This window comes from Oncorhynchus nerka, linkage group LG16 (genome assembly GCF_034236695.1).
Source record: "Oncorhynchus nerka isolate Pitt River linkage group LG16, Oner_Uvic_2.0, whole genome shotgun sequence".
Taxonomy (NCBI): Eukaryota; Metazoa; Chordata; class Actinopteri; order Salmoniformes; family Salmonidae; genus Oncorhynchus; species Oncorhynchus nerka.
Genome location: NC_088411.1, coordinates 21,753,627 through 21,761,896, shown reverse-complemented (window position 1 = coordinate 21,761,896; position 8,270 = coordinate 21,753,627). Strand labels below are relative to the sequence as shown.

At 40.0% G+C, this 8,270-nt stretch overlaps 1 long non-coding RNA gene across 1 annotated transcript; it reads left to right on the top strand.

Annotated features, from left to right (window-relative positions):
• Nucleotides 1-1,947: 1,947 nt before the first annotated feature.
• LOC115134753 (uncharacterized) lies at nucleotides 1,948-5,805 on the top strand. The gene is made up of 2 exons (XR_003864370.2): nucleotides 1,948-2,186; nucleotides 2,256-5,805. It is a non-coding gene; the product is annotated as an uncharacterized LOC115134753 (long non-coding RNA).
• The last annotated feature ends 2,465 nt before the right edge of the window (nucleotides 5,806-8,270 follow it).

Below are 8,270 nucleotides of genomic sequence, written 5' to 3'. Positions count from 1 at the left end.
GAGATTCACCGATAGGGATCGGCTTTCAGGGGTCAGAGAGAACGTGTATTAATTCTGATAGGGGTTAACTTCGATAGGGATCAGTAGGGGATAGAATTGGATTCTAGAAGTTGAATTCTATCCAGTAAATCCGCTTAGCTCGGTCTGATAGGGGTCGATTTAATAAGAGGTCAGAGATATAACCAGTATTTGTATGTTTTGTCTATTTGTAACTGTTAATATGTACCTATGACTTCTGTGTTCTGACAGTTGTTATAGAATTTTATTAATTGGCCTGTACTGAGTTATTTTAATAGGAATGAGTGAATTGTGATTGACCAATATGTTAAATTCCTTCGGGACCCTGTTTGTTCTGAAATCTGCATAGAAAACTGTCCTAATTATATATATATTGGGTTGTGTATAGAGGTGAGGGAAAGCAGAGGCTGTGTTTTAACATGTAAAGGACACGATTATGAATGTTGGAAATTCTATGTGAATTTCGTATGAATGACTGTAGTATTGAGAAAACATATTAACCAGAGTTTGCGTTCCATGATTTTGAGACCGGGGAAATTAAATTGAGAGAAACGTTTGTCGCGGAGTAAACCGCTAGGTGGGGATACGTAACTGGGCTATTATGCACACGTGCTGATAGACAAGGCCACCTCAGTAGTCGAATGGCCGTGCAAACTTGATTGACAGCCGCCGGGCTAAAACACTGATTTTCGCTTTTTTCATTCCTGTTGATATTGCCTAAAGAGATTGCTATAGATTGCTATAGAATCGCTCAAATTTAAATGTATAATCAGGAACAAAATGACTGATGTATAATTGAAATAATATCTGAATATAATATTTAAATATTGAGACTAAATAGTCGAATAGATCCCTTGGTTGTGCGCTCCACAAATCCCATACCGACCCATGCGTTTTTCTCGAACTAAAACATACAAAGGAGAAGCTCAGAGATAAGACAGAGCACGTGCAGCAGTGTCTCTTCGAGTACATCGTGGGTATTAATCAACGTCGGGCGAAGTATATGCTAACTATATTCAGATAGAAGGAGAGAATTCCGATTAAAACTACCATTAAATTCCGATTGAATTAAATAAAATCACGATTAAAAATTCACAATGGCGACCCTCAATACTCCAAAGCTGAGGTTTAATGAGTTCCTAGAACAAAAAATAGAATATAGATCAGGGGGAAAGAAACAATGGAAGCACATGAAGAAAGTTTGGGAGGGATTAAAGCTAAAATGGACACAGGAAGGTCATTTAGGAGGGGAACCGCCATCCGCAGTTCAGCTGAAAACAATGGAATGTGGGTTAAGAGAGAAAGAGGCAGAAAAGAACAAAATTCACGTATTTAAGAAAGAAGGGTCAGATACGAAGGGAGCGAGATTAATGAGAATCCTAATTGAGGGAAAACTTTGGGCGTTTAAATTAGTGCTATTTTCTGTTGTTCAGATGCCGGAGTAACAAATGCAGATAACTGAAAATTGGGTCTATTTGCGGAGAATCTCAGTTCCATAGCATTGGTGGTTCAGTGGTGGAGTTCTCTCCTGCCACGTGGGAGGCCGGGGTTCGGTTCCCAGCTGAGGTGTAAAGAGTAGTTATATATGTCTGAGTTTTTGGTTTTAATTAAACTAATTGTTTTGCAGAGAAAGTTATAGTCACTAGTATTGGTATAAGATATAAACTGAACGTTTTAAATAGTTTGTTTGGTTCAAATTGAAAGACTAATTCATTCAACTTAATATAAGAACGGAAATTTTGATGCAAGGCGATGTCTGTTCACTAAATAATTTGTTGGGAATAATACATTGGGAAAAGAGTCGTAATTAAAATGCTAATTCAAAGACGAGACAGTAACTTAAATCAAATTAATTCTGAATAATAACGGGGGAACAATTACGATAGATTTGTGTCCATCGAAATGTTTTTATAAGATTAGCGAGTTGATTGATGTTGTAAACTCTAAATCAGGATTCAACAGATGTGATAAATTAGGTTTGGTTTATCGAACCCGAAATACTGTTGTTGCAGACAGCCAACCATTATTTACAATGAGTTGAAAATCGTTGCGAAATGAGTCAAGATTGAGCGCTTGTTGATGACATCACTCGCGAGGTTTCCGTCGCCACGGAAATTATGTCTTGACTGGGGGTGACAGAGAAAATGGTTAGTGTCCTTTAAAAGGAGGTGCGGCCATTAATGTTGAGTCACTTTTCAGAAGTTGATAAACATTTCGAAATACATTTTTAAAAGGAGTATGTAAATCGTCAGGAAAGATGCTAAAAACTAGCAGCTGATTCGCTGGGTGGGTATCATTGATTTGTGGCGTTTATTTGGACTGTAATTGGGCCGTGAGAGAGGGATTGGATGTCTGAGTCATAAAACATCGTGATGGTGGATTCTGATGGTTGTTGATTTTTGGTTTGATCGTTTGAATAGCACCAGTGAATTTGAGCACTGTTTCCATTATGTGGAACGGTGTCAGGGTATTAATGGTGAAAAGCAACCTCTATGGTAAAACATAATTGTACATGTTTCGGTAAACTAGCGAGGTTGAATTTGGTTATTTGAACATTTCCCTTGATACGTAGACATACGTAACAGGTGCAAGTTGTTTTTCCTTGAGGAACACGCAGATGGTGTTTTGTTTTATTGAGATGTAAATGTGAGTTGAAGGAGCCAAGGGAAAATACGTTATTTTTATTAAATATCAGGGATTATAATCTTGGGGAGAATGAGGCCATAAACGACCAAATTGGAAAGGCCTGGAAGTTTTGATTAATCATTAAGGCTTGCAAATATATACACATAAAACATTTGTTAGGACTATTTGTTTTGGTGCAAAGGTATTTTAAAGAGACACGCTCAAATATGGAACTTTATGAGTTTTTATTTTATGAGTTTTAAATTACACAAGTGAATTTGGATTTTAAGGATAAAGGGTTCTTTAATATGTCTAGTGTAGTATAGAACTTGACTATAAAAGGGTGGGTTGACTCATGGACCTTATCATGACTGTCTTCTAAGGTCTGATCAGCCTTAGGGGAGAGTCATTGGTATAATGAATGTGGTCATATAGAGTTACTAGTTTTAAGGTAAATTCATTATAAAGGAGTTTAGGTTAGGAGGTTAGGATAGGATATATATTAAGCCAATAGGGCAGGGAATTAAATAGAAAAATAAGTTTCAGTTCTTAGGGGTGATAAATTACTGTAGATAAGGAATTCTGCACTCTGCAACATATATTAAATTCATGTTATTGTCGGATAGAATACTGAGGGTCCTTGAAGGAAGGATTTTGATATGATAAGCATTTGTTTTGAATTTTTTGACCAATCTTACCTAAGTCATTATTTAGAGTAGGTAAGGTTGATACCTGGGCAGAGTCTGGTATCAAAAGGGGGATGGGTAAATTGTGGTCTAGGATAGGATGGGGCTTATTGGATAAGAAACTAAAAAAAAAAAAAAAAATGTAAGCTAACAATTGGGAATAGAAGTTAAAGATATAATCAGATAAAACATATGAGAAATTGTTTGTTAACCAAGCCTGTATGTCCAGGATTTTATGCATTACAGGTGAACTACAGGTGAAGTCACTCAATCCAGTCCCAGAGGCTTGGGGACCATAGGAGACCCCTGGTGACAGCTAGCTGAAAGAGCTACCCAGATTCATATCGCACGGCGGAAGGGTAAGACATTTTTTCACTGTCGGACAATAAACAGAGTTCGGGAGAAGAACTGGAATTAACAGAATTCCGGGGGCCAACTCTCGAATGAAGTAACCCTACCTGTCCTATCACCCCTGTTTTTGTTCATAGAAGTGAAGATGTGTCTGGCTCTGGCTAAGTGATGTGTATTTTGTTCCAAAATAAGCATAAGAAATCCCTAGATCTGGTAGACAAGAAGTTAGAGTAGAGATTACATGATAACCGACTTCGGACAGTTCTAGGATTGGAGAAGAGGGTATCCTTATAGCATGGGGGATCCCACAAGGGTGGATAGGTTTTCCATGATATGGGGAAACCTGGGAGCAATGTTGAACTTTGTAAAGGTGATGAAATCCTACTAACCATCAAAACTATTAAGCTCTCTGATGCAGGCACTCACACCCTCGGACTACAAAGGACGAGGACAGACATGATGGGTGTGTTTTCTATTAAGGTACTGCCAAGACCAGAGGTAACCGGACACACTCCTCTACCACCACTGTGTTAAAAATACCATTCAGGTAATTAATGTTAGAGACTATTCGGCTATGGATCAATTAGAAACTGAGACTGGTTTTGATAGTAGGGACAATTTGTGGCTGTCTTATATGAGGTATACAGCTAAAACCCTGAGAAGAAAGGACTGTATTATTTGTAGTCATGATAGACCTGTTCTGGCTACACACCCATTTGCTGTAGGAGAAGGAGGGGGGTGGTTGTGTATTTTGAGAAGTTTTTACCAGGTTAAGCCCAATTCAACCCTCTGTTCCTCTTTGAGCCTTGTGTTTCCTGCAGTACCTCCTCATCGGGCCTCTTGGGGTGTTGAGGCATATGGGGGCAATTACGAGTGCATCACGGGTACAGGTAATGGCATTGATTATGGGAGATTGCCTGAAGCTGATTGCAGGAGTAACATAACCATTAATTCCACTTGGCCAGTTACAGGCCTAAACCAAACTAGTGGTCTGGCTGATGTATGTTGGATGAGTGGAGCAAAAAGAGTGCTGAGACCCATTCTTAGAGGAGAATGGCAAGGTACGTGTGGTCTGACCAGTTTGATAATTCCACTGACCATTGTTGATGTTGTTGCTGAACAGCTGCTGAGTTCTGTAACCAGGGGACCTGAAAACATTCCATCCCATGGGAGACATAGATGTAGTAGTGCTCCATGGACAGAGGATGTAGTTGACATACACACTAACCTGTTGGGAGTGCCAGTGGGGATTCCTCATGAGTTTCAGGCCTTGGGTAGGAATGATGGACTCTGGCACTTACTACCTACTATGGGTCCAGCCATGGTGGATGCTAGACAGACTGCATGGATTAATTATATCTACTATAATCAACAGCGTTTTGTGAATTACTCCCGTGATGCACTCACTAGTATGTCTGAACAGCTTGAGGCCACATTTGGGGTTTCCAGACAGAATAGACTTGCCTTGGATATGCTTCTTGCCAGTCAGGGGGACGTCTGCAAGATGTTCGGTAAACAATGTTGCACATATATTCCTAATAATACCAGTCCAGATGATAGTTTTTAAACTTCACAATCTAAGGCGGGGTTGATGCACTATCTGCTAAGATGAGGTCCACAGGGGGGGTGGAGGAGTCTGTTCTCTTGGCCTGGTTTGGTAAGTACACTGGTATGATGGTTACTGGATTTCTGACCCTAATTCTTGTATTATTTGTTATTGATGTGATGTGCTGCTTGCATCATACCGTGTTTTGAGAAGTCTGTTACAGATGTGGTGAGGGCTTCAGGCATATGCCTTTGCTTGATGCTCCAGTTGGCGATGCCGATACGGAAGCATGCTTTCAGGGGAGGATGGGACTGACTGAGGATGACACATGGTTTGGAGTCCCTGGGTGGCAAGGAGCCCACCTGGTACAGGATAGGAGTAGCTGAGAGGACCAGATGGTTTCTAATAATTCTTTACTCTGTTTTCCATGACCAAAGTTTTATCCTACATCTTACATGTCAATAGCAATAAAGTTTTATCCTGTTTTTGATAAGTGACACCCTTGGGGGGAACAAAAGCATACAACAAAGGCATATATAACTTGTTATTAGTAATAAACTTTTTATTATTTTCATGAAATGCTATGACTGCTGAAATAAAGGATAATTGAGTGACACCCTAGCGGGAGTCAAAAGGGTGACCTAAATTTCACACTATTTTCTTTTGTTCTGTTTTTGAATGAGCTGTTCTCTTTTGACATGAGGGTAGTTTAAACTTTGTAACTGTTATGTGATTCATTGCTGAGTTTTTGTTCACACCCTTGGGGTTATTTTACATTATAGCCATTACCATATATATGATTGAATATTATCTGCTGTTGCCTTGTGTGGATGTATGTATGTGTTATGCTACCTAGCTGATTTGAAACATTGTTAAAAGTATCAGGGCAAGGGAGGGCACATTCAGAGCGTGGGGTTGCGAGAACAAGCGGTCTTTTTGGTTAGATAACAGGAGATAACGGTATGGAGCATGAGATCCATCTTTCAGTTTTTGCAGCAATTTTGGGAGGGGGATCCAGTTGCTTTTATTGATTAAGCTTCTCCATTGTATGTCGTGTCCCATCTGGGATGGGAAGAGGGGGAAATTATTTTTCTTTGTGGGCCATTTCCGGATAGACATACCTAGTTTAGGATATTTTTCCTTTTTGGATTATGTCTTCGTTTTTGCTTGGAGTAATGTATCTGGACTATATCACATCTCTTAGGAGATGTGAAGAGAGGGTATCAGAAACTTTTTCCTGCTGGAAAAAGTTGGCTAATGTGGACAATAATTTTTACTTTTATTTTGAGCTGTTCTCCGCTCTGTTAAATGAGGGTTGTAAGTTCCTAGGTGGCTGGTAGCCAACTTAGTACATAGTGGGATTGAATGGAGAACATGATGGTAATACATAAATATCTATTTCTGTTTAATACCGTGCCTTATTTCTCCTTCACTCACGCCGCCAAGCTTACCCTAGTAAAACTGACTATCCTACCGATCCTCGATTTCGGCGATGTCATCTACAAAATGGCTTCCAACACTCTACTCAGCAAACTGGATGCAGTCTATCATAGTGCCATCCGTTTTGTCACCAAAGCACCTTATACCACCCACCACTGCGACTTGTATGCTCTAGTCGGCTGGCACTCGCTACATATTCGTCGCCAGACCCACTGGCTCCAGGTCATCTACAAGTCCATGCTAGGTAAAGCTCCGCCTTATCTCAGTTCACTGGTCACGATGGCAACACCCATCCGTAGCACACGCTCCAGCAGGTGTATCTCACTGATCATCCCTAAAGCCAACACCTCATTTGGCCGCCTTTCGTTCCAGTACTCTGCTGCCTGTGACTGGAACGAACTGCAAAAATCGCTGAAGTTGGAGACTTTTATCTCCCTCACCAACTTCAAACATCAGCTATCCGAGCAGCTAACCGATCGCTGCAGCTGTACATAGTCTATTGGTAAATAGCCCACCCATTTTCACCTACCTCATTCCCATACTGTTTTTATACTGTTTTTATTTATTTATTTATTTACTTTTCTGCTCTTTTGCACACCAATATCTCTACCTGTACATGACCATCTGATCATTTATCACCCCAGTGTTAATCTGCAAAATTGTATTATTCGCCTACCTCCTCATGCCTTTTGCACACATTGTATATAGACTGCCCATTTTTTTTTCTTTCTACTGTGTTATTGACTTGTTAATTGTTTACTCCATGTGTAACTCTGTGTTGTCTGTTCACACTGCTATGCTTTATCTTGGCCAGGTCGCAGTTGCAAATGAGAACTTGTTCTCAACTAGCCTACCTGGTTAAATAAAGGTGAAATAAAAATAAAATAAATAAAATTTCATAGTCCTTATGGGAGAAGTTTCTCTTTGTGTCTGGATCCAGTTAGGTTGTGTCACGTCTCTGGTGAGACGTGAAGAGAGGGTTTTGTAAGGAATTGCTATTTCGTATGCAGGTGACTAACTTACTGCTAATTACATGGCTACAACTCACAGTAAAGCCTGTGGGGTCCCCTACAGGATAGCTCCCACATTACACACATAATCTCCTTTGTAACAGAACACTGTGTGCCCGAAGAAATTTCTACGATGACGGACAGACAACTGAGCCAATGGCGGAAGACTACAGACTACAACCAGCTGAACCAATCCGGAGATCCGATCTTCCTAGAGTCAACCTACTTCCTGTGACGTATATAAGGGCTGTGCTGACTGTTTACGCGCTCTCTGCCTGCTGTTCCAACACGAACTAACGGAAGAGCCGTAATTACGCTGTACTACATATTTTCACTCTGAATAAACTGTTTACTTGTCATAAAATTTACCACTTAGTCTGAATCGATCCTTGACCGGTTCACCCATCTACATATCCAATTGCTAACAAAAGCACATATGTAAACTAGAGCCTTTAAACATTGTTAACAATGAAAATATTGTTAAACGTCAACAATGTATTGATTTTAAAGCTGTTGAATGGAGACTTCTGGTGCCAAATCTGTCTGTAAAATACTATTTTGAAGAAAGCATATGAATCTTCTCTAAATGACACG